This window comes from Pinus tabuliformis, chromosome 8, assembly GCF_031772625.1.
Source record: "Pinus tabuliformis cultivar Carrire ecotype Pingquan chromosome 8, CPIR1, whole genome shotgun sequence".
NCBI classification, from domain to species: Eukaryota; Viridiplantae; Streptophyta; class Pinopsida; order Pinales; family Pinaceae; genus Pinus; species Pinus tabuliformis.
The window spans coordinates 1,445,267,331-1,445,290,167 of record NC_142294.1 but is presented as its reverse complement, the minus strand read 5'-3'; the positions used below and the strand labels follow the sequence as shown (position 1 = coordinate 1,445,290,167).

At 35.1% G+C, this 22,837-nt stretch overlaps 2 pseudogenes; both read left to right on the top strand.

The window, feature by feature from the left end:
• Positions 1-19,280: 19,280 nt before the first annotated feature.
• On the top strand, positions 19,281-20,823 carry LOC149241141 (organic cation/carnitine transporter 7 pseudogene; annotated as a pseudogene).
• A 376-nt stretch (positions 20,824-21,199) lies between these two features.
• Positions 21,200-21,856, top strand: LOC149241140 (putative E3 ubiquitin-protein ligase ARI8 pseudogene; annotated as a pseudogene).
• The last annotated feature ends 981 nt before the right edge of the window (positions 21,857-22,837 follow it).

The following is a 22,837-nucleotide window of genomic DNA, read 5'->3' as shown; positions in this document are numbered from 1 at the left end:
CAGAAAGTCTTGAAGCTGACATCAAGTCAAATTTCTCATCATTATGAATCCATTGGTGACCTCTGATTTATGATTTGAGCACATCTAAGTAGCCTTTTTGCAAGTTTGAGACAAAAGGTGTATGGATCAATCAAGATTTAGAAGTAGTTCTAGAAGGTGTTTGGGCATGGAGAAGGCCTTGTAGTGGTATTCTCACCTTCAGAAGTGTACTGCAACAGCTATAACTTGCAGGTTTCATCTGAAATTCACTTTTCTCATTATGTTATGTTGATGGAAGTTTTGTTATATGCTTCAATGTGGAAGTTTTCTCAGTAGTTGCTGGGTCCCAGCCCTCTCCTCCTAGTCGTTGTCTTCCTGTCTTCCCCTCCCTTTGTTTGGTTTTTTCTTTTTGCTTTTTAGAATTTACCCTGGTTTTCTGTTTCTTGTGGCCTTCGTTCTTTATGATTGATTTAGTTGGAAAAGAAAATAATCTATGATAATTTTAACCCTTAAATCAACCTTAATTTTTGGAAAAAAAATTAAATATTAGAGTTTTCTTTCTTCCCTTAAATTACTTTAATATTTATATATTAAATAATAAAGTATAATTTATTTATTTTTAATTATTTTATTTATAAGTGTTTAAAACGGTCCCTTTTCAATAAATAGAACTAAATATTCCTATAACTAACGATTCTAACTTTTAGATTTAATTCACTTACCATTAATTTAAATTATTTTATTTTAATATAGATTTATAATATCATTATTATAATTTAATTTACTCTTTACCTACCCTTATATTACTCTATATTTATTTATCTTTGATGAATAAGTATTATTTTAAAATTAATCTAGTTTATAATTGATTGATTTTAATATTCATTTATAAATAAGGGTATGAAACAACCCTTTAAATTATATTTTAATAAGAATATATCTAGCTATATTGCTCTATTATTTATATATTTAATAACTTTTTTAACCAACTTTTAGTTACTCTAATTTTTAGATATAATAACTTTGTTAACTAACTATCGAATTAAATTAATTTAGGTTATTATTTTATTTTTTAATACATTTGTATAATGGCGAGGGTATAAAAAGGGTCCTTTTTATAACTAACTGGGGTAACATATCTAATTAAATAATAGTTATTATCATGACCCAACTAACCGGTCAAATCTAGCTGTTATCAATATAGTCGTTACCTGAATATAGCCGTTGGAGGTTCTGCTCTATTTAACATGCAAAGCTTGATCTGTTCATTCAACTTGTCCTGACGATGAACCACACTGGTTGGTTCGAAACGCGTCGAAAAATGAAACATCATGTGATTTATGCCGAAAGAATCTCTCTTAAATATTTGGGTTTCCATGTAGCTTTTGAATTGTTTCCATAAATGTAGCAGAAATTGTACTGGCTTTAAATGGATGAGATAATCCACAAAAGTGTGCATATTTGGTATGTCTGTCAACTACCACCATGATGACACTCTTTCCTTCGGTCTTGGGTAAACCTATGATAAAATCCATTGAAACCTCCTCCCAACGTTGACTTGGAATGGATAAAGGTTGTAATAGACCCGGGGTCTTAATTGTTTCAACTTTATTTTGTTGGAAAGACAAACATTCCGCCACAAAATTTTGAATATCAAATTTAAGGCCATCCCAAAAAAGTTCCTTCTTAACCCTGTGGTAAGTTTTTAAAAATCCCGAGTGCCCTCCTAAGGGAGAGGCATGCAATTCCATAAGAATATTTTGTTTGAGTTGGGAATTTTGACATAGGTATAAGCGATCTTTGTACCATAACGAATCATTTTTCTAGCTAAATGTATCATATGTACTGGGATCTTGTTGTAACTTTTGAATGAGTGCCCACACTTCTTCATCATTCTTCCATTCATCCCTTTCTTCGTTTATCCAATCTGGTTGGATAATAGAAATGGCACAAATAAATGCTTCCACATCCTCATCCTTTCTTGAGAGTGCATCTGCCACAACATTTTGCTTCCCTTTTTTGTATATGATTTCAAAGTCATAACCCAACATCTTTGTGACCCATTTTTTCTACTCTTCTGAAGATAATCTTTGTTCTAAAAAGTATTTAAGACTATCATGATCCATTTTTACCTTGAAGTGTCTTCCCATTAGGTAGGGTCGCCATTTCTTAAGTGCATGTAGTATTGACAACATTTCCTTCTCATAAATATCTTTGTGTAAATACTTTCCTTTGATTGGACAACTTTCAAAAGAAATGGGTCTTTCTTCTTGCATTAAAACAACACCAATTCCATTTCCTAAGGCATCACATTCCACAATAAAGGTTTTTGTGAAGTCTGGCGTAGCTAAGATCGGTGCTTGGCAGTATTGCCTCTTTAAGATGTTCAAAGGCCTTTGTTGCTTTTGGAGTCCACAAAAATGCATATTTCTTCAATAATGTTGTTAGAAGTGATGCTATTCTCCCATAATTCTTAACAAACTTGCAATAATACCCTGTCAACACGAGAAATACTCGTAGATGCTTTATGGATGTGGGGATTTTCCATTCCTTAATGGATTTAATTTTTCTAGGGTCTACCTTAACACCTTCATGAGATAAATATGACCCAAATATTCCACCTCTTGTACTCCAAAGAAACATTTGGAGCTATTTGCATATAATTGTTTATCCTCCAATAGTTTGAGCACCCTTTCAACATCTTGAACACGATCCTTACAAGACTTGCTATAGATTAGTATATCATCAAAAAATACTAACACAAATTTTCTAAGGAAGGGTTTTAAAATGGAATTCATCAAACCTTGAAATGTAGAAGGTGCATTGATAAGTCCAAAAGGCATGACCACAAATTCATAATGACCCTCATGAGTTCTAAATGTTTTTTTCGGAATGTCTATAGTATTCATTCCGATTTCATAATATCGTGAATGAAGATCCAACTTGGTGAAGTAAATTGATCCATGCAATTCATCCAATAGTTCATCAATGAAAAGAATGTGAAATTTATCTTTAACAGTGATCTTGTTGAGCTCCCTATGATCCAGACACATGCACCATGACCCATCCTTCGTGTGCACCAATACTACTGGAAGCTGAGAAAGAATTTTGACTAGGTTGAATTATACCAGCCTCTAGCATTTCTGCAACCATACGTTCAATTTCACTCTTTTGGGCATAGGGATGTTTGCAAGGCCTGATGTTTGGAGGAACACTTCTTGGAATCAAATGAATAGCATGATCATGATCACGAATAGGTGGGAGACCTTTGAGAGTCTCAAATACCTTGGAATGATTGTCCAAGACTTTTTGGAGATTTGGAGAAATAGATGATTTCGATGTGGGAACCTCTAGCGAACATAATTGTGCAATTACGCCCCGTTGTTCTTTCTTTAGAAGCTTTGTCATTCCATTAGAGCTGATTATCTTTCCTAGTTTCTGTGCGATACCTCTTAATTCAACTTCCTTTCCTTCTGAAGAAATTTTCATGAAAAGTTCTTGAAAATTAAAAGCTATTGTACCCAAGGATTGTAGCCATTGGAATCCTAGTAAAATATCAGCACCACCCATTGGAATGGAAAGCATTGGGCTATTCAATACATATTCTCCCATGGATAGCTTGATATTATGGCACTTTCCAGAGCAATTTCTAGTTGCTCCACTTGCAACCATCACTTGACACTCTGGTGCTAGATATAGGACGCAATTCAATTCCTTGGCTATCTTATAATGAATAAAATTATGGGTACTTCCTGAATCAATCAACACTATTACCTTTTTCTTCTTGATATGTCCTTCTATCTTGATAGCTTGAGGAGTGGTAATTCTGGCCAATGCATTACAAGATATGGTCGGATTAATTTCTTCTTTATCTAGGGTTTGTTCCTGGTGTATATCCTCTTCTTTTGACGTTTCTTGTTCCTTTTCTCCCTCCTCTTTACAATATATGTAAAATAATTTCTTCTCAGCACACTTATGACCTTTAGTGTATTTGCTATCACAACTGTAACAAAGCCCTTTTTCTCTTTTTTCTTCCAATTGTTGGTGTGTCAACCTTGTAGGTTGTGGAAGGCTAAGGGAAACAACACTTCCATCCTTATAGTTGTGAGTTGTAGGTTTCCTTGTTGCCATAATTTTTCTTTCCATTTTTCTTTCCAACCTGAATGCCTTCTCCAATGAGTCAGGTTCCCAAAGGCGAACCGCATGTTGGATGTTATCCTTTAAAATCCCTATGAACACATCAATCCTATGCTCCTCTCGAATATATTTTACCCTTATATTCAATTTTTTGGAAGTCCTCAATGTGATCCATCATTGAACCCTTTTGTTTGAGGTTTATCAATTGGCTAATTTTTTTTTTCTTTTTGTATCCTCATAATGTGCTATCATTTCTTCTGTAAAAATTATCAAGGTGAATATTTGTTTATGAGAGCAAAGCCATCGATACCATACAAACTGATTTGGTTCCAAATATAAATTTGCACTGCGTACCTTTTGTGTTTTTTGCACATTATGGAGACCAAAATATTGCTCCATCTGTAGTATCCATGTTACGGGATCCTTACCATCAAACTTCCTCATATCGATCTTTGGAACATGGTGGGTCTTCAATCCAATGTTAGAGTCTATGAAATCATGATTAACATTTCTTTTGTTCTCATCATGAGTTTCCTTTACTACCCTTTCACCATTAGTAAGCATTTCTTGTAGAAACTTAGTCAAATCTATCTTCAAATCTTCCATGTCGCCTTTCAGTTTTTCTTCTATACCATCCATCTTAGCATCCATGCCATTCATCTTAGCTTCCATGCCATCCATCTTAGCTTCCACACCATCCATCTTAACTTGCACGCCATTCATATTATCTTCCACGCCATTCATCTTAGCTTCCACGCCATTCATCTTAGCTTCCACACCTTTCTTTAAACCATCAATCTTAGCTTATGTTACCTTTTGTGAGAGTGAAATTTGTTGCACTTGGTCTCATAATTTTGATATATCATGTTTCATTTCTTCCTCTTATTCATAAGTCATGCTAGAGCTTTCAGGTTTCTTACTAGGTGTTTCCATTTTCTTTCTTTGGGGCATCAATTAATGATTATTATGCTTCACTATGCCCTTTGAAATTCAAAGTAATTTTTCAACCCAAACTTATGCAAAATTTTAAAAAGACTACACACCTTTTTTCGATTTGTAGAAGCTCGATATTGAAAATGTTGTATCTCTGTAATTGCGGATCTCCAAGGTTTGAAATTTCTTCCTGCAGTAGCCCACTGAGTCCTCTTTCCAATGCCACCAGTTTGATCAAAATTGGATTATCCAAGAAAGAGTTATGTCCAATATCCCAAGATGGCCTGATTATATAATTTTCAGTGGAACGAACTTGTATGATGTGCCACGTGTCATTGTTTTGACCTTCGGATCTGAAAAATATACACAGAAAACTACAGTCCGTCCTCTTTCTGTGACTTCTTATGAAATTTCAATTTGATACTCAGAGAGAAAGTTATGACAATTTTCTCAAGGTCACCTATTTGGAATGTAATTCGGGAGTCTGCAAAATCCCTAACTTCCTTAGATCATAGATATGAAAATATAGTGAGACAAGATCTAAAATTCGGAACCGATGTGAAGAATGATTTCAACTCAAATGGGTTTTTTTTGTAGCTTTTGAAACATCGCAAAAAAAAAAAAAGTTATAGCAAAAATTCCATGATGACCCGTTTGGAGAAACGAAACCCTAGAATCCAAAGCTCTGATACCAAATGTTATGAAACTAGCTCACAAAAAGATAGAAAAGAAATATCAACGCCTTATAAATCAGCCTCTTCGAGGGGGGAACCTCCTTTAAATTACATAAATGAACAATTCTTGGATGATACAAATGAGAAAACCTCCTTTCTATATATAGGATTCTAAGGGGTCACAATATAATCAAAACTGACATAACAATAATAATATAAGGGCACAATAATAACAATAGTGGGCTTCTATGGGGCATAATAATAACAATATGGGGACAATAGGGGCACAACAATAACAATAAGGGATACAATGACAGTAGTAATGGGGGAATCACTAGTATTATTGGGACCTAACAGTTAATGGCCAAGGAATGACTCATCCATTGGAGGTTGTACAAAGACCTTAATTTGTAGGATTGAGATACACTGAATGAGCGTGTTCGAAGGTAGTTGAAGCTTCCAAGCGTTTGTTGAAACCATCAAGGAAAGAGGATGATGGGAACACATCACAATCCTCCCAGGATAGTGCACATTACAGAGGAAGATTTAAGGCAAGCTTTCATTGCCAGGATTGCACAAGAGACAACCAAACAAGGTATAAGAGGTCTCATTATGTTAATGTTCTTTTTTATTACAAGCACGTTGTTAATTATGCACAAAAATTGTGGCTTAGAAAACCATGTAGTTTTTTTGGTTCGTATAACCATGTGGTTGTCGAGTGATCAAAGAGAATGACAACAAGAAAGAGGAAAAGATGTGAAAGGCCTTCTCTACATCAGGGAAGGAATAAGGTTAAGCAAGTCTAGAGGAAAATTTATTTTTGTAGTCATTGCAACAAAGATGGATATCAGAGAGCCACATGATGGAGGATCCATCCAGAGCAGCGTCTCAAGGAGAAAGCGCCCATGCAGGAATCAATTGGAAAAGTTGTTCAACAATCGAATCAACTACAGGATGATGATCCATTCACTTTGATGAGTGAGACATGGTGTTATTAGATATAGTAGTTTGGTATGCCCATATTATTGTAAATCATATGTTGTGAAATGATTGTAAAATTAATGATGTGTTTTCCATCACTTATGAAAGCAAGATGATGATGCTTTTGGCCCTCTTGTTGATAGTTGGGGTATTAGTTTCTATTATGATGTAAACTTTACCAAAGAGTGTGTTATAAACTCTTCGAAAGTATGGGGTTTTTCTTGGGACATGTTTGGTCTTGTAGAAGAGCATGTGTTTTGCAAAGATTATACCACATGTTTGCATAGGATACAGGGGTTGGTTCATCACTTATGGCTCTGAAGAAAAAATGTGAAGGAAAAGGAAGTGTGGCTTGTTAGGGAAATTGTTGTGTAGACAAGGGAATACAAAAGATTGCAGATCGTGTTTATGCTTTGGGAAGACCAAAAGCTCCTTAGTGGGGAGGAATGATTGAGGTCGCTCTAAGATCAAAGGTGGCTTTGGTAAAGCTAAAAAAAAAGGTCCTTATATTGAAATGAAACCAGTTTCATATTTAATATCTCATCGCAATATTTCCAACAGTGCAAACAACACCTCAATCCGAGTTTGTATGCGAAAGTTATGCCCAGTCAAAGTTTTGGTCGAATATGGAAAAAGTCAAAGTCAAATGATGACATGGCAGCCTATACTGATGACATCAGCTGGTTGATGTGGAAATCTAAGGATGTGCCAAATTTCATGCACATATGTCATTTTTTTGGACATGAGATGGGCCAGTGAAAATGTGCCACGTGGCACTTCCAAAGCATGCCACATGGCATCGTGAGAGTGCGCTAGATGTCTTACAAAAAATGGACAATGATTGGTTTTTATGCAGTAAATCAAACACTGCCATGTGGCCCAATTTCATGGTGCCACTTGGAACCTCGAGTGTGGACCTTCGGGTTGTTTGGGTTCAACATTCGTATTTGTTTTATATGTGTATGGTCTAACATACCATATAACATTATATTAAAAATTAGAATGGTTGTTAGAACGTTATGTTAAAAACTTGAAAACCATAAGAATTGAAACCATGACCACCTAACCATCAATGCATTAATATGAGGTAGCCAACCAACATGCCAACTTCAAGCTTTGCTAAATTTTATATAAAACATTTATTTAAACCTTTATTTCTCATAAGCATTCGACCAAGGAGGAGGTGGGGTCGTGGAGAGTAAAGAGTATCATCATTTGGACAAATGGAGGGGTGATAGGGGTCCCTCAGATGCACAAATCCTATGAAAGACTCCATTAATATTCGAAGGTAATGTTCTATGAAATATTCCAACAACAGAATCTTGAGGAATCTTAGAGGTTCCCTTGGAGTGAATTTTTTAAGGTGTCAGAAATATGTCAAGTTTATACTCAGATTAGTCAGAATTTCACCAGGCGTCTGATGGTGCAAACATTTTTCTGATATGAGGGACAAATTTTCCAGAGACAGAATGTTGAAGGTGGAACCATGACACAAGAATCTCCATGGAATCTAAAAGATTCCCTAGAGGCTAATTTTTTAAGGTGACAAAACTATTTCGACTTTATACTCATTTTTCTCCATTTTTTGCAAGGAGTTTGATGGTGTAATCAGTTTTCTCATCTGAGAAGTAGAATTTTAGTCAATCTACATAAAATAATCTTTGTGGAATCTTTAAGATTCCCTTGAGGCTCAAAAATGATATTTTCAAAACTAGGCTGAATTTATACTCATTTAACTCAGTTTTTCGCAAGGAACGTAATGGCATGGTCAATTGCCTCATCTGAGAAGCCAAATTTCAGTCATCATGTAGAAGAGAATCTTTAAGGAATCTTTGAGATTCCCAGGGAGCTCGAATTTGAACAAGTCAGAAAGGAGTCAAGTTTATAGTCAAATTTCATGATTTTTTGCCAGGAATTCAATTGTGCAGTTTGTTTCTTCAGTAGAGGTGTGCATTTTCAGGCCATCCCCAGAAGTGGAGGTATACAATGCATTGATGCCATATCTTCTTTTGAGTTTTGTTGAGATGATGTTTTGATGTTGAGATCCTTGTTTGCTACTATGTTGGAGGATCCTTATATGCCATTTCATGTGAGATTTTGAAATTTTGTCATGCTGATAGAGAGATTTTATGAGTGAGAGATATTATAGGATAATGTCTAGTGGAGAGACATGCCACTCTAGTTAAGGGAGTTCTTCCTTGTATTGACAAGGAACACATCATGTACTCATCATCATCTTGCAACAATTAATGAAGTAGTTTCCCCACCCTTGACATCAGGCCCGAAGACATAACCCACATTGGGTGAGATCAAGTTGTGTGTGTTCTTTGATTTTATGGTTGTCATTATTTTTCCACTTCTTCAAAGTATGAACATGTGATTTTTCATACTCTTTCACATGGAATTCTTTTAGCATCATAGAAGTAAAAGTTCTTTGTTAATTCTGGTAGTTGAGAGAATCTAAATCAAGTTTTGGTGTTAGACCGGTCTTCTTACTGATGTGAATTGTGAGTGTGGATGACAACTAGAGATTGAGCATGCAACAAAATGAAAATGGAGGATCACAAACATCTCTACGAGGACCTCCTCTGGATGGCACATGTGGTAGATATAATGTATGCAAATTGAGGAGAAAATGGCAAAAGAGGGACAAGAGAAAGAGAGAGTAGAGGACGATGCTCCATCTCCATCTTCAAGTGAATATTCTTCATCTTCACCTTCTTCTCATCATTCAAATGAAGAAATCAACGAAAGCCTTCAAGCGGAAAATCTTGAATTGAAGAGACTTCTACAAGAAGTAGAAGAGGAGAAGTAGAGATTACAGCTTCAATTACAAGCCAAGGAAGAGGCCTTGGAAAAGTTGAAGTGCGACGAAGGCTTAGTGAATCCATCATCACCTACTTCAGAATTAACAAACAAGGTAAACAATCTTGGTTGTTCTTCAGTTTCATCTTCACATGACACTATTTATGTTGGAAGCCTTAAGGTACCCATTTCAAGAACTAGCATGAGATTCCTTACCAAGATGGATATAAAGGAGGAAGACTTGGTGTTAATGGCCAAAGAATGACTTGGGCACTGGAGGTTGTACAAAGACCTCAATTTTCAGGATTGACATACATTGAAGGAGAGTGTTCGAAGGTAGAAAAAGCTTCCAAGCCAATATCGAAACCATCGAGGAAAGAAAATGATGGGAACACATCACAATCCTCCCAGGATAGTGCACATTGCAGAGGAGAGTTAAGTCGAGCTCCCATTGCCAGGATCACACCAAAGTCAACCAAGTGAGGTATAAGAGGTCTCATTGTGCTAATTTTCTTTTTTATTACAGGCACATTATTAATTATGCATAGAAATTGTGGCTTAGAAAATCATGTAGTTTTTTTGGCTTGTATAACCATGTGGTTTCCAAGTGTTGGAAGAGAATGGCAGCAAGAAAAAGGACAAGACGTGAAAGATCTTCTCCACATCATGGAAGGAAGAAAGTTAAGAATGTCTAGAGGAAGAAGGATTTTTGCAGCCATTTCAACAGAGATGGACATTAGAGATCCACATGTTTGAGGCTTCATCCAGAGCAACGTCTCAAGGACAAAGCACTTGTGCAGGAATCAGTTGGAAAATTTGTTCAACAAATGAATTAGATCCAGGATGATGACCCATTCACTTTGATGAGTGAGATATGGTTTTATTATATATAGTAGTTTGTCATGGCCATCTTATTGTAAATAATAATATGTTGTGAAATGATTGTAAAAGTGATGATGTGTTTTCCATCACTTATGAAAGAAACATGATGATGTTTTTGGCTGTTTTGTTGATAGTTGGGGTATTGGTTTAAATTATGGTGTAAACTTGACGAAGGAGTGTTATAAACTATTGGAAATTATGGAGTTTGTAAAAGATCATGTGTTTTGCGAAGATTGTACCACAGGTTTGAATAGGATGCAGGTGTCAGTTCATCACTTATGGATCTGAAGACCAAAGGTGAAGGAGAAGGAAGTGTGGCCTGTTAGGGCACTTGTTGTGCATACAAGGGAGTACAACAAATTTGAGATTGTGTTTATTCTTTTGGAGGACCAAAAGCTCCTTAGAGGGAAGGAATGATCTAGGTGGCTCCAAGTTTGAAGGTGGCTTTGTAAAAGCTCAAAATTAAAAGTCATTGGATTGAAATGAAACCAACTTCATATCAAATATCTTGTCACAACATTTTCAACGGCGCAAACGACACCTCAATCCAAGTTCGTATGCGAAAGTTAAGCTCAGTCAAAGTTTTGGTAAAATGGGGCAAAAGTCAAAGTGAAATGATGACATAGCAACCTGTTACTGATGACATCATTTGGTTGATGTGGAAACCTAAGGATGTGCCACATTTCATGCACATATGGCATTTTTTTGGACACGAGATGGGCTAGTGAAAATGTGCCACATGGGACTTCAAAAGCATGCCACATGGCATCATGAGAGTGCAACACATGTCTTATAAACAATGTCTAGTGATTGGCTTTTATGCAAAAAATCAAATGCTAACATGTGGTCCAATTGCATGGTTCCATGTGGCACCTCCAGTGTGGACCTTGGGGTCGACACAAATATTGTTTGGGTTCAACATTCGTATTTTGTTTTATATGTGTATGGTCTAACATACCATATAACGTTATATTAAAAATTATAATGGTTGTTACAACCATATGTTAAAAGCTTACAAAATATAAGAATTGAAACCATTACCACTTAGCCATCAATGCCTTAACATAACATATCCAAACAACATACCAACTTCAAGCTTTGCTAAATTTCCCTTTAAACATTTATTTAAACCTTCATTTCTCATAAGCATTCGACCAAGGATGAGGCAGGGCCATGGACAGTAAGGTGTATCACCATTTGGACAAATGGTGGGATGAGAGGGGTCTCTCACATGCATGAATCCCAAGGCAGAGTCCAAGAATATTCTAGCAGCACAATCTTGAGGAATCTTGGAGATTCCCTTAGAGTGAATTTTTTAAGGTGTCAGAAATATGTCAAGTTTATACTCAAATTACTCGGAATTTTGCTAGGAGTCTGATGGTGCAGATGGTTTTCTGATCTGAGCAGAAAATTTTACAGAGACAAAATGTTGAAGGCGGATCCATAACACAGGAATCTGCATGGAATGCTTAGTTTTTTGCAAGGAGTCTGAAGGTGTAAAAAGTGTTCTCATATGAGTAGCAGAATTTCATTCAATCTGCATAAAAGAATCTTTGTGGAATCTTGAGGAATCTTTAAGATTCCCTAGAAGTCTGAAAATGACAATTTCATAACCAAGATGAATTTATACTCATTTTACTCAGTTTTTACAAGGAACGTGATGGTATGATTAGTTGCCTCATCTGAGCAAAAGAATTTCAATCAACACGCAAAAGAGAATCTTTGAGATTCTTGGGGAGCCTGAATTTGATCGAGTTAGAAAGAGGTGAAGTTTACAGTCATATTTAATGATTTTTCACCATGAATTCAATCGTGTAGTCCATTTCTTCAGTAGAGGTGTGCATTTTTAGGCCATCTCCATAAGCGGAGGTATAATATGCACTGATGTCATGTCTTCTTTTGATTTTTGTTGAGATGATGCTTCGATGTTGAGATCCTTATTTGCTACTATGTTGGAGTATCCTTGTATGCCACTTCATGTGAGAATTTGATATTTTTTCATGTTGATTGAGAGATTTTACGAGTGAGATATATCTCGTGGAGAGACATGCCACTCTATTCAAGGGAGTTCTTCCTTGTATTGACAAAGAACACATCATGTACTCATCATCATCTTGCAGCAATTAATGAAGCGACCTCCCCACTCTTGACATCAGGCCCAGAGACATGACCCACACTTGGTGATATCCGTTATCAAGTTTTGTGTGTCCTTTGAATTGATGATTGTTGTTATGTTTCCTCTTCTCTAAAGTATGCACATGTCGTTTTTCATACTCTTTCATATGCAATTCTGCTCATAGAAGTAAAATATCTTGGTTAATTCCCGTAGCTGAGAGAATCCAAATCAATCATCAACAGAGAAAGAAACATTACCTCTGACACTTTGAATGGTGTCAAAGGGAAGATATTTTAGTGGAACTCATTTTTAGTTAGGCTATGTGATCTATCAAAAGCCCGACCATGTATAGCAAATCCCCCAACACTCAAAGGGGATGTGGTTGGGGGGTGTATGGGAGATGACTCTGCAAATTACATATATAATACATATAAACTAATCCAAGAAAAAAATGTTGACATAGAAAGAAATTTGATGACAAAACCATTTATAAACTCAAGTAGAATAATCTAGGTTAAAGTCCAAAACTTTAGAGTATTTTTTTTGATAAATTATCAACCAAAGTATTGATTTTCATGTAAACACAATCAAAAGAAGCATTCAAATCTAACTTACATTTTTTTCCCATTTCTAAATAATGCATTTTATTCATAGAGTAAAAATAAGTAAATATATGTAAAAAATTGAAATAAACCTATTTGCATAACTAGTAAAATTTCATGCAAACCAAATACTCCATAAGACAAGTTCTTAGAATCTTTGACTTTGACCGATGGCATGTAGCAAGTGCAAGCACATGAAGGCAATGTTTCTCGTACAACACACTACAAAATGAAACAATATTGTATAAATTAGAACAGAGTCAAAATGCTTATATTCACTTTAAATGAGCTTGTCATCATGGATTTAATGTATATATTGTTGAAACTTTATATATATATATATATATGAAATGTAAGTTAAAGATAGTTAAATAAATAATTAAATAAAATTCATTGTCAATATAGGAAGTGTAAGTTACAAAATCATTACTCAACTAATAAATTTAACAATGGTGGGAACTAAGAGATATATAATTCTCATATCATTAAATCAAAATAATTCTACAAATATTAGTAGTGGAAATTTAAAGAAAAATTACAGAGTCTTAAAAAGTTGTTGAGCATCACCCATCTTCTGTTATTATGATAAGCACATTATGGTAAATAGTTATAAAAATATGTTAAATGTTATATATATGTGTGTGTGTGTGAGAGAGAGAGAGAGAGAGATGTTATAATTATAGTTATGTTATATATAGTTATATTTAGTTATAATTATATAGAACTATATTTATAGATATGTTATGTCATTGTTATATATATATATATATATATATATATATATATATATATATATATATATATATATATATATATATATAGATACACATTTTAAATGTTATGTTATAGTCATATATATATGTTAGTTATGTTAACTTTATGTTTTGTTAGTTTTATATATATAATAAAATTTAATTAAATAACAAAAAAAAATTAGTTTTGAACTTTTAATTTAGTTAATATTTTATTAAATACAATTATTTTTTTAAACAAATTATTATATTTATTATCAAGAAAATATTTAAAATATAAATTGATTTAAATTTAAAATAAAAAATGAAATAAAATTTTGTATTTCATTTAATAGAGGATCACCATGAGCAACCATATTCATCATGTCAATTTCAAGCTCCTAATTTATTTATTTATTGGTTATAGTTTTATTATTTTTTGTTTTGGAATATTTTTGGGCATATTTCTCCTTAAATTTGTTAGAAATTGAAAATGCATTTTAAATAACTAAAAATCAATTTTTGTTTTAAATTTATTTCACTAAATTTCTAAGGAAAAAATTTAAAACATAAAATAATTAGAAGATAAAGATTTTACCATAGAAAATATTCATAATAAGCATGAAACCATTGCACATAACTTATACAATGAAATAAAAAAAATTCAAAACCTAAATTATAGTTTTTTTGGGGTGGTTCTCAACGGTTTTCTTGGTGGTTTTCTAGGTTGTTTTTGGTGGTTTTCAAGGGTTTTCCTAGTGGTTTTCAAGGGTTTTCCTGGTGGTTGTTTATGGTTTTCATGGTGGTTTTCGTGGTTGTTTTTGTTTTTGTTTTTGTATAGTGATTTTTTGCAAGAAAAATTAAATGAAAGAGACAAAAGAGACATGAAACATACTTTGTCCTGAGCCTCTGGGTCACTGGCAGGGTCAATGGGTAGCTAGATTGTGTTCCTACATCTTGGTCGAGCTTAGAAATCCTCCATCAAATTCCTTCTTCCTCCTAGTCTGCACAAAAATGGCTTGTGCAAATCACGGCCTGGGTTTTTAAATAAGAAATAGGGCTCAATTGAGCCATAATGCTTGATTGAGCCATAAAGCTCGATCAAAATATAGATCTTAATCGATCCCTAACTCTTTATAGATCTTCTAACTCACGTTAGAAAGGAGCTCGATTGAGGGTTTTCTTAAATGCTCGATCAAGCTATTTTTAAGCCCTTAAGCAGCTCGATCGAGTGCTTAAAACTTGCTCTATAGAGTGCCTAAAATTGCTTAATCGAGCATCCATTTTTCACCAAAATGTGCACTCGCTTTGTCAAAAAGTGTAACCGAACTCCATGCCTAGGCCCTTATAACTCATTCGTATGTCCTTCAGATGGGAAAGGATGATCAAGGAAAATTCTTAGGTTTCCTCCTTAATATTATTCATGATCTTCTTTATCTACCCCTGGATGTTTCTCATAAGTCCCTTGATATTCTCCTCCTCCCCGAGATGCATACATCTTTCTGATTGTGACTAGGTTGTCCAAAATGTTTCGAATACTCGTTTTTCCTCTCTATATGGTCATAGTTTGAGCAACTTCAATAGTAATAGCAACATCAATAGTTATAGTATTTTTCACATGAGTTTCAATTATGAGTTGTTCATCTATGATCTCTAGATTGGGGCTTTTTCCTAGGGTGAATTCTCTTTTCCATGTTGTGTGGTAACAGGGCAAGTTCCTAAATTCGATGCTCTCATTTATCTCAAATGCATTTCATTACATTCAATGGGGGATATACAATAAATGGGAAGGAAAATAACTTTGACTTATTGTATCGCTTTATTTTTTTTATTTGGGTTAGGTTGCATAGGTATCTAAGTTCATAAAGGAGGACTACTCGGTGGCACATTGAACATGAATTGAAGTTATTTCTATTGCACACACAACTGAGTCTCAACAGGGAATTTTCCCATAATGGAGGCTCCACACCCACCTTAAGGCCACATGAATATCAGATTCAGGAGAGAGGGCCACTATGCCCATAGTGTGGGGTAATGAATTAGACGATGACTAAGAGGTTACCATAGAATTATAGGATTCTAAATCTGCTAAGGAACCTATTGAAAATTATACATGTTAGTCCATGTATTAAAATACAATGATGTATCTTTAGTTATACCTGACAATCAAGCTTTCAATGTCTTCTGAGAGACAATAAAATATTATTTCTGTGTCCTCACATGATTCCCTGAGTATTACTATTAATCCTAGAAACTTTGGGCAATGCTTTGTTGAGTGATCCTACTCACAAAAACCACAAACTTTCTCACTATTAAGTGGACACAGTCTGAGGGAGTGTTTCTTCCTACAGTTGGAGCAGAATATTGGCAGTGCTTTTTTAACTTTATCCTACTTACGTTTTTCATACAAAACATCCAATTATGAAGACAAAGAGCTAATGGTGTCAATTTTAACATTTTCAAACAAATTATCAATTTCTACCCCTGTGACTATGCCATTTCCTAATTTATATATTCTTGGCAGAAGCATCTTGTGCTAAGGTTATGTTCCTTTATAATCCTTCATAACTCCTCATAGAAAGATTCCTTGAAGTATGCATTTCTTTCTTTCTCAATAATCTTCTTCTACTAGCGAGTATATTTTGTGAGCACTTTAATTAATCCATGGGGAAATAAAACTTTTTAACTTGAATGAAATTCTTTGGAACAAAATATAATTGCAAGAAATATGATATATTCATGCAACCTATATTTCCTAACTCTTTGTGACCTCGAGACCACCTCATTCTATTGAATCCATGCATAGGTTATTATCTCCTATCTGACATCCTTGTCACCTTACAGTTAGGAACACTTCTAATGCAATCTACATAATATTGCATCTATAAAAAGAGACAATGTTTGTTATGTTATTATTCCCTTAATAAACTCCCAAATAATAGCACCAAAATGTTTGGAAAATTAATTGTCCTAATAAAACAAATCAATTTCTCACACAGAAATTATCAACCAAAGGTAAGCATGCTTATTTCAAGGTTATAATGCATAGTACATGTAGGCAACAATTGCGAATTTGAATTGTCTACTTCCTAATGCTAAGATTTATTATATAATAAATTGGCACTCAACAAACCTAAAAGCTATTATATCTCTTCACACCTGCGGGAATAGAAATAAATTCAACAAAAGTCTTAATTTCAAACCCTCACTTGTATAAAAATAACACTTTACACATAATGGTGGAAATGAAATCACACTTGTAGAATAAAATAGCACCCATCCACTCTCAAATCACACTTGTAGGGAAAACAAAATAGCACTCCTTGAAACTAATTGCACATAACCATTCAATGACAACCACACAACCATCAAGCCAATAAGAATAAACTCATTAATTAACTTAACATCGCATTGTAACAAAAAAGAACTAATATCATGTATCAGAAGTGAATTATAAATCTATAGTAGTAATTGAGCAGTATAAGCACACAATTAGTAAGGAACAATCAAGGAATAACTATATTAATACATAAGAAACCCTTATTAGAGGTTTTGCAACCCAACTTAAGCTATAGTAACTGTAATATATCAACAAGAATCTCTAATAGTGATGAATTGAAATTGCAACAAGAATTGAAATCCCATAACCTTTAGTACATTAAAACAACTATGCTACCTCTAGAAATGTAATTACCCTTACAAAAGACAAAGACCATTCCTCCTTGGCAAGGAGTTGGTAAATTACAGCTCATCGATTAACATAATAGAACATAATTAATCTGCTAAATCATGAATATTTCATTATCTCTAAGAATAAAATACAAGATGCATAGTCTGAAGAATAATGATGTTGTTCCCCCTAACCTACCCTCAGTCCATACATTTTATAAAAAGATACAAGGGGATGAATTGTAACCAATTCCCCCAAAACTCGACTATGAAATTCATGGATAGATTTACAAGATCTTATGTTTCCTTTCTGTTGGAAGATCTTATTTGGAAAAAAACTCAAGATTTGATTGCATTATATTGATTTATCATGAAACCATATGGGGATATACTATAGTTGATTCATTTTCTAAGTGGTTCATCTATTTGGGTTGTTGTTAGATAATGGCCACATCATGAGAAATCTACTTGAAATAAATATGTGGAACCCCTTATCCACAACCTTTTGGATAAACTTCTAAAAAATCACCTAAATGGGGATGTTGTGTAAAAAGCCCATTTGTAAATTTTCTAGATTTGTCTTGATTTCTCCAGAAATTGAGCCTAAAATTCATCACTCGATTCTGATTGGTAAGAGTTGTTTGAGTTGTAGACAATGCAATAGAGCCTAATGGATTTGAACTAGGCATGATTTTAGGTAACATAAATCCATGTCAACATTTCTAGGAATAAAACCCATGTTCCATACTTTCTCCATGCCTACATAAGTATGCCACCCTAAGAGTATGTTATAGTTACTAGGTGAAATCTATAGGGACAAAGCTACCAAAACCATCATTAGTAAAAGTAACAATAATTATTTCTAATTCTTTGTGAATAATGTAAAATAATGATAACTAACTACTTTAAGATTTGTAAGCTTTTTTGACACATTCGCGAAGAAACACATCAAGAAGGGCAATAGACGTACAAAGAAGTGTGATAAAATAACTGAAAATGGTTGTATAGAATGGTGTAAATGGTGACAATTTTGAAAATCAACAAACCATCCGCGGCGAGAACCATTCCATAGGAGGGTTAAAATTTGAAGAATTATTGGTTGAGAAACCATATGAATTTGGACATTACCATCAGGCTCTTTGCTAATGATGTGAAAGGGGAGAGAAAGAAGACATTGACTAGCCAATAGATGTCAAGGAGCATCGTTTGGAATATGTTAGCATTTGGAATATGTTAGTTCCAGTCTTCGCAGCCGGACATCAGGGATCAACATGAGCTCTAACTATGTCTGGTTTTATCAGATGTTTTGCACATGATAATCAGCACAAAAAATGTCATAAGTCTGTTCATTAGGAGCAGCTTGAAAAGCGCTTTCCAACTGTATATTACACTCTAAAAACCGGCTCCCGTATCAAAAGATATGACCGAATGAGTGATTGACTCAAAAACCCTCCCGTGCAGCAGTTCATGTATTGAATGATCCAGAGGGCACTTACATTGCTGACAGTGATATTGCGGGTGAAAGGCTGGTTTACAACTGCTGGTCTCATGGTTCTAGAGAGGAATTACTTGAAGATGTATAGATTTTCGTTTAGTATCTGCTGCCATTTACATCTTTTCCAAGCTTTTTAATTCATCAGCTTGTGTCTATCTGTTTACCTACATTAAACATCTGTGGGCTGTACGTGAGAAAGGCAATCCCGAAACGCTGTGTTTGCCATATTAATTTCTGCTGCTGCTTCAATGATTGGAAAGACTGAGTGGGTTGCAGATGGAAAATGGAGGTCAGGTATTTTCTGTTGATGATGCACTTTTGACTGGAATTTTGGAAATTCCAAGGGCTTTTGCTGGCTTATGCTGGTTTAGGTTGTGCGGCTGAAGCAATGGAGATGATGTTACTTTCATTTCTAGGACCAGCAATTCATTCTGAGTGGGGAGTGTCTCCTTATCAAGAAAGCATGCTCACTAGTGTAGTATTTGTGGGAATGATGGTGGGTGCATATTTGTTGGGTGTAATTTCAGATGCAAAAGGAAGAAGGTATGGATTTTTTTTTGCCACAACAATGGTGACTTTTATTGCTGGATTCTTGAATGCATTTTCCCCAAATTACATTTTCTTGGTTGCTACTCGTTGTGTGGTTGGTATTGGACTAGGAGGTGGCCCTGTGCTTTTCTCATGGTTTCTAGAATTTGTCCCAGCTCCCAACAAAGGTTTCTGGATGGTCATACTTTCAGCGTTTTGGACAATTGGCACAGTATTGGAGGCTGCAACAGCATGCATTGTCATGCCAACATTGGGTTGGAGGTGGTTACTTGGACTATCTTCAGCACCTTTATTGATTCTGCTTTTGTTATATTTTGTAGTCCCAGAATCTCCACGGTATCTTATAATGAAGGGTAGAAATGAAGATGCGCAGCAAATTCTTGAAAAAGTTGCACATGTGAATAAAAGGCAACTTCCACCTAGGAGATTTGTTAATGATCTCAGAATGCAACTCAATAAAGTAGATGACATTGATGGGTTAGAAAAAGCTTTGTTGAAATCCCAAGGGAAGTTAGATGTAAGCAAAATGGAAACAAAAAGTGACGGAGTTTTGTCACAGTTTTATGGTCTTTTTTCCCCTTCATTAGTCAAATCAACACTTCTTCTATGGTCAGTACTATTTTCAAATGCATTCGGCTACTATGGAGTTGTCTTGATTTCTTCGCAATTGAGTGGTGGAAGTGGAGATTGCACATCGAAGACTATGCATTTAACGGCTTCCAATGATAGTAGTCTTTACAGAGATGTTTTTATTTCAAGTTTAGCAGAGACTCATGGGTATGCCTTATCAGCAGGTCTTATTGACCGTTTTGGGCGCAAATAGTCAATCGCTGCAATTTCTTTTTTCTTATGTTGCATCTTTATTCTTCCATTAATGTTTCCTCAGCATGAAGTTGTCACTACTATTTTTCTCTTCGAAGCACGACTATGCATTTTAGGAGCCTTTACAATTGCCTACATTTACGCCCCCGAGGTTTATCCAACGTCAATAAGGTCAACAGGATTTGGAGCTACATTGCTATCTACAACTGTTCAGGGATCATGTTTTCAAGACAATTCTACAATCAAAATAAACAGATTAAGGATCAGAGACCTGATTTTGCTGCCCGGATTCGAAGAAAATTTCAAAATAAAATTTGGGTATCCCAAACAACAAGTGCCAGAGCTTCTCAAGGGTGAAAATAAACACACAAGTGGCAATTTAAGTCAAGTAATTCCAGATTGGTCACAAATGGCTACATTTCTAAATCAACAACCTAGAGTGAGGTAGCAAAGTTCTGAAGCATAATATCAACCTTATTCATGCTAAAAAGACACGAGCCCCTGCATCCACAAACACACACAGGTCAAAAATTGAAAGTCAAGTGAATTTGGCTGTGGCGCTGCGCTCCTGGGTTTAGCGCTGCGTGTAGGACTCAGCGAGGATACTCCATCAGGCAAGATCCCTTCTTGGATTTGCATCCCGAAGTTTAAATCCTCAGGAGAGATGCAAGCTTAGGATTTCAGGTGTGCATGGATTCAAGGCACCATTACCTTTTCTCGAATCTGTGGAGTGTTAGTAAGGTCAATGATGAATGGTTTGCAAACGAGGAGAAGGTTAGAACGGATGTGGGATATGCTTCGAGTTTTTTTTTTCCCGTACCAGAATGAAGGCGGTTGTTTGTGGCCATCACTTTTGTAATGCGTGTTGGATAGGCTACATTCATATTTCAGTAAATGATGGTCCTGGATGCCTTACCTTACGATGTCCAGACCCGTCGTGTAGTGCTGTTGTGGGTGAAGAGATGGTCCTTTCTTTAGTATCTGATGAAAATAGAACAAAGTATACACGGTATCTTTTGAGACCATATGTTGAGGACAATAGAAAGATCAAGTGGTGTCCAGCTCCTGGCTATGAGTATGGCATGGACTTTGTTATGGGAAGTGGCCCTTATGATGTTATCTACAAATGCACACATAACTTTTGCTGGAATTGCTGTGAGGAAGCTCTCTGCCCAGTAGACTGTGAAACAGTTGGAAAGTGGATTTTGAAGAACAACGCAGAATCAGAAAACATGAACTGGATATTGGCAAATTCAAAGCCTTGCCCGAAGTGTAAACCAATTGAGAAAAAGCAGGGTTGTATGCATATTACTTGTACACCTCCATGTAAACTACAAAACAGGAAGGAGTTTATGATGAGTCAGAACAGAGAGATCGCCAAAAATTCCTTGGAGAGATATACCCATTATTATGAGCAATGGGCAGACAAAATCAACATGGAAATTGATAGATGGGGCTTGTCGAGAAAGTCTTGCATTTGAAACAACTCGATGCGAAGGAAAACCAAAAAATATTATTATGAGCGCAGAACAACTATATTCATCATTAAAACAAGATAAGACTAGAAGGCGAGCAAATAAAGCAAGAGCATTACAAATGACAGCCAGAGAACATCCAAGGAGGGACAAAAACTACAGATCGATCAAACAACTCCAAAATTCGTGCAGGTGCAAGGTGGCAGTCAAAAGGGCAGATTTGGTGGAATATGGTTCCACACCTGAAGGAGCAGATATAGTAATCTTAATCCACTTGGCAAACTTTTACCTAATTTGGGTTTTCAAAAAACTATTTCTCATGATTCTCGAGATGGTTTGGGGTATTAGTTGCAAATTAATTGGTTAGATTGTTTTGTTTATAGTATTGTTTTAATATAGGATTTTAGGATTAATTTTTATTTTTATTTTATTTTTCCTATGTGGAGGAAATTTAAAATAATTTTGTAATATTATAAATAGGATTAGTTTTAAGTTGTAGAGATTCGATTTGTGCAATAGGAAGAAGCATTTTCACTGTGTAAAGTTTTATTGAATATTATAATAAAGCAGTTTTTGCCCTTTATGTTTGGGATTCATCACAGTGCTTAAATGTTCAGTATGTTTTTTCTCCTGTAATTCATTTACTCATTATGTTTTTCTCTTTTGCTTTCAGCATTATCAAAGTGATATGTTAGGAATTCATCCATAATGATGTTCATTTCATGATGATTTTGCTGTTAGTTGTAATGGTAGTCTTAGCAGAATTCATCCGTTGCTAGATGCTCTGTTGAGCAACCTTGTTATTCTCTTTCATCTAAAGTTGCTGCTGCAGATCCATCCTTTGTCTGATGCCTGCAGGGCAGCGAACTTTCTCCCTCATACTTCTCACATTTACAATCTTCACTTGGCTGAACATGGCACTTAATTTTCCCCAGGTTTGCCGGCAGAAACTGACATCGATTCCATAGTCCAATCACCCTTTCTCTT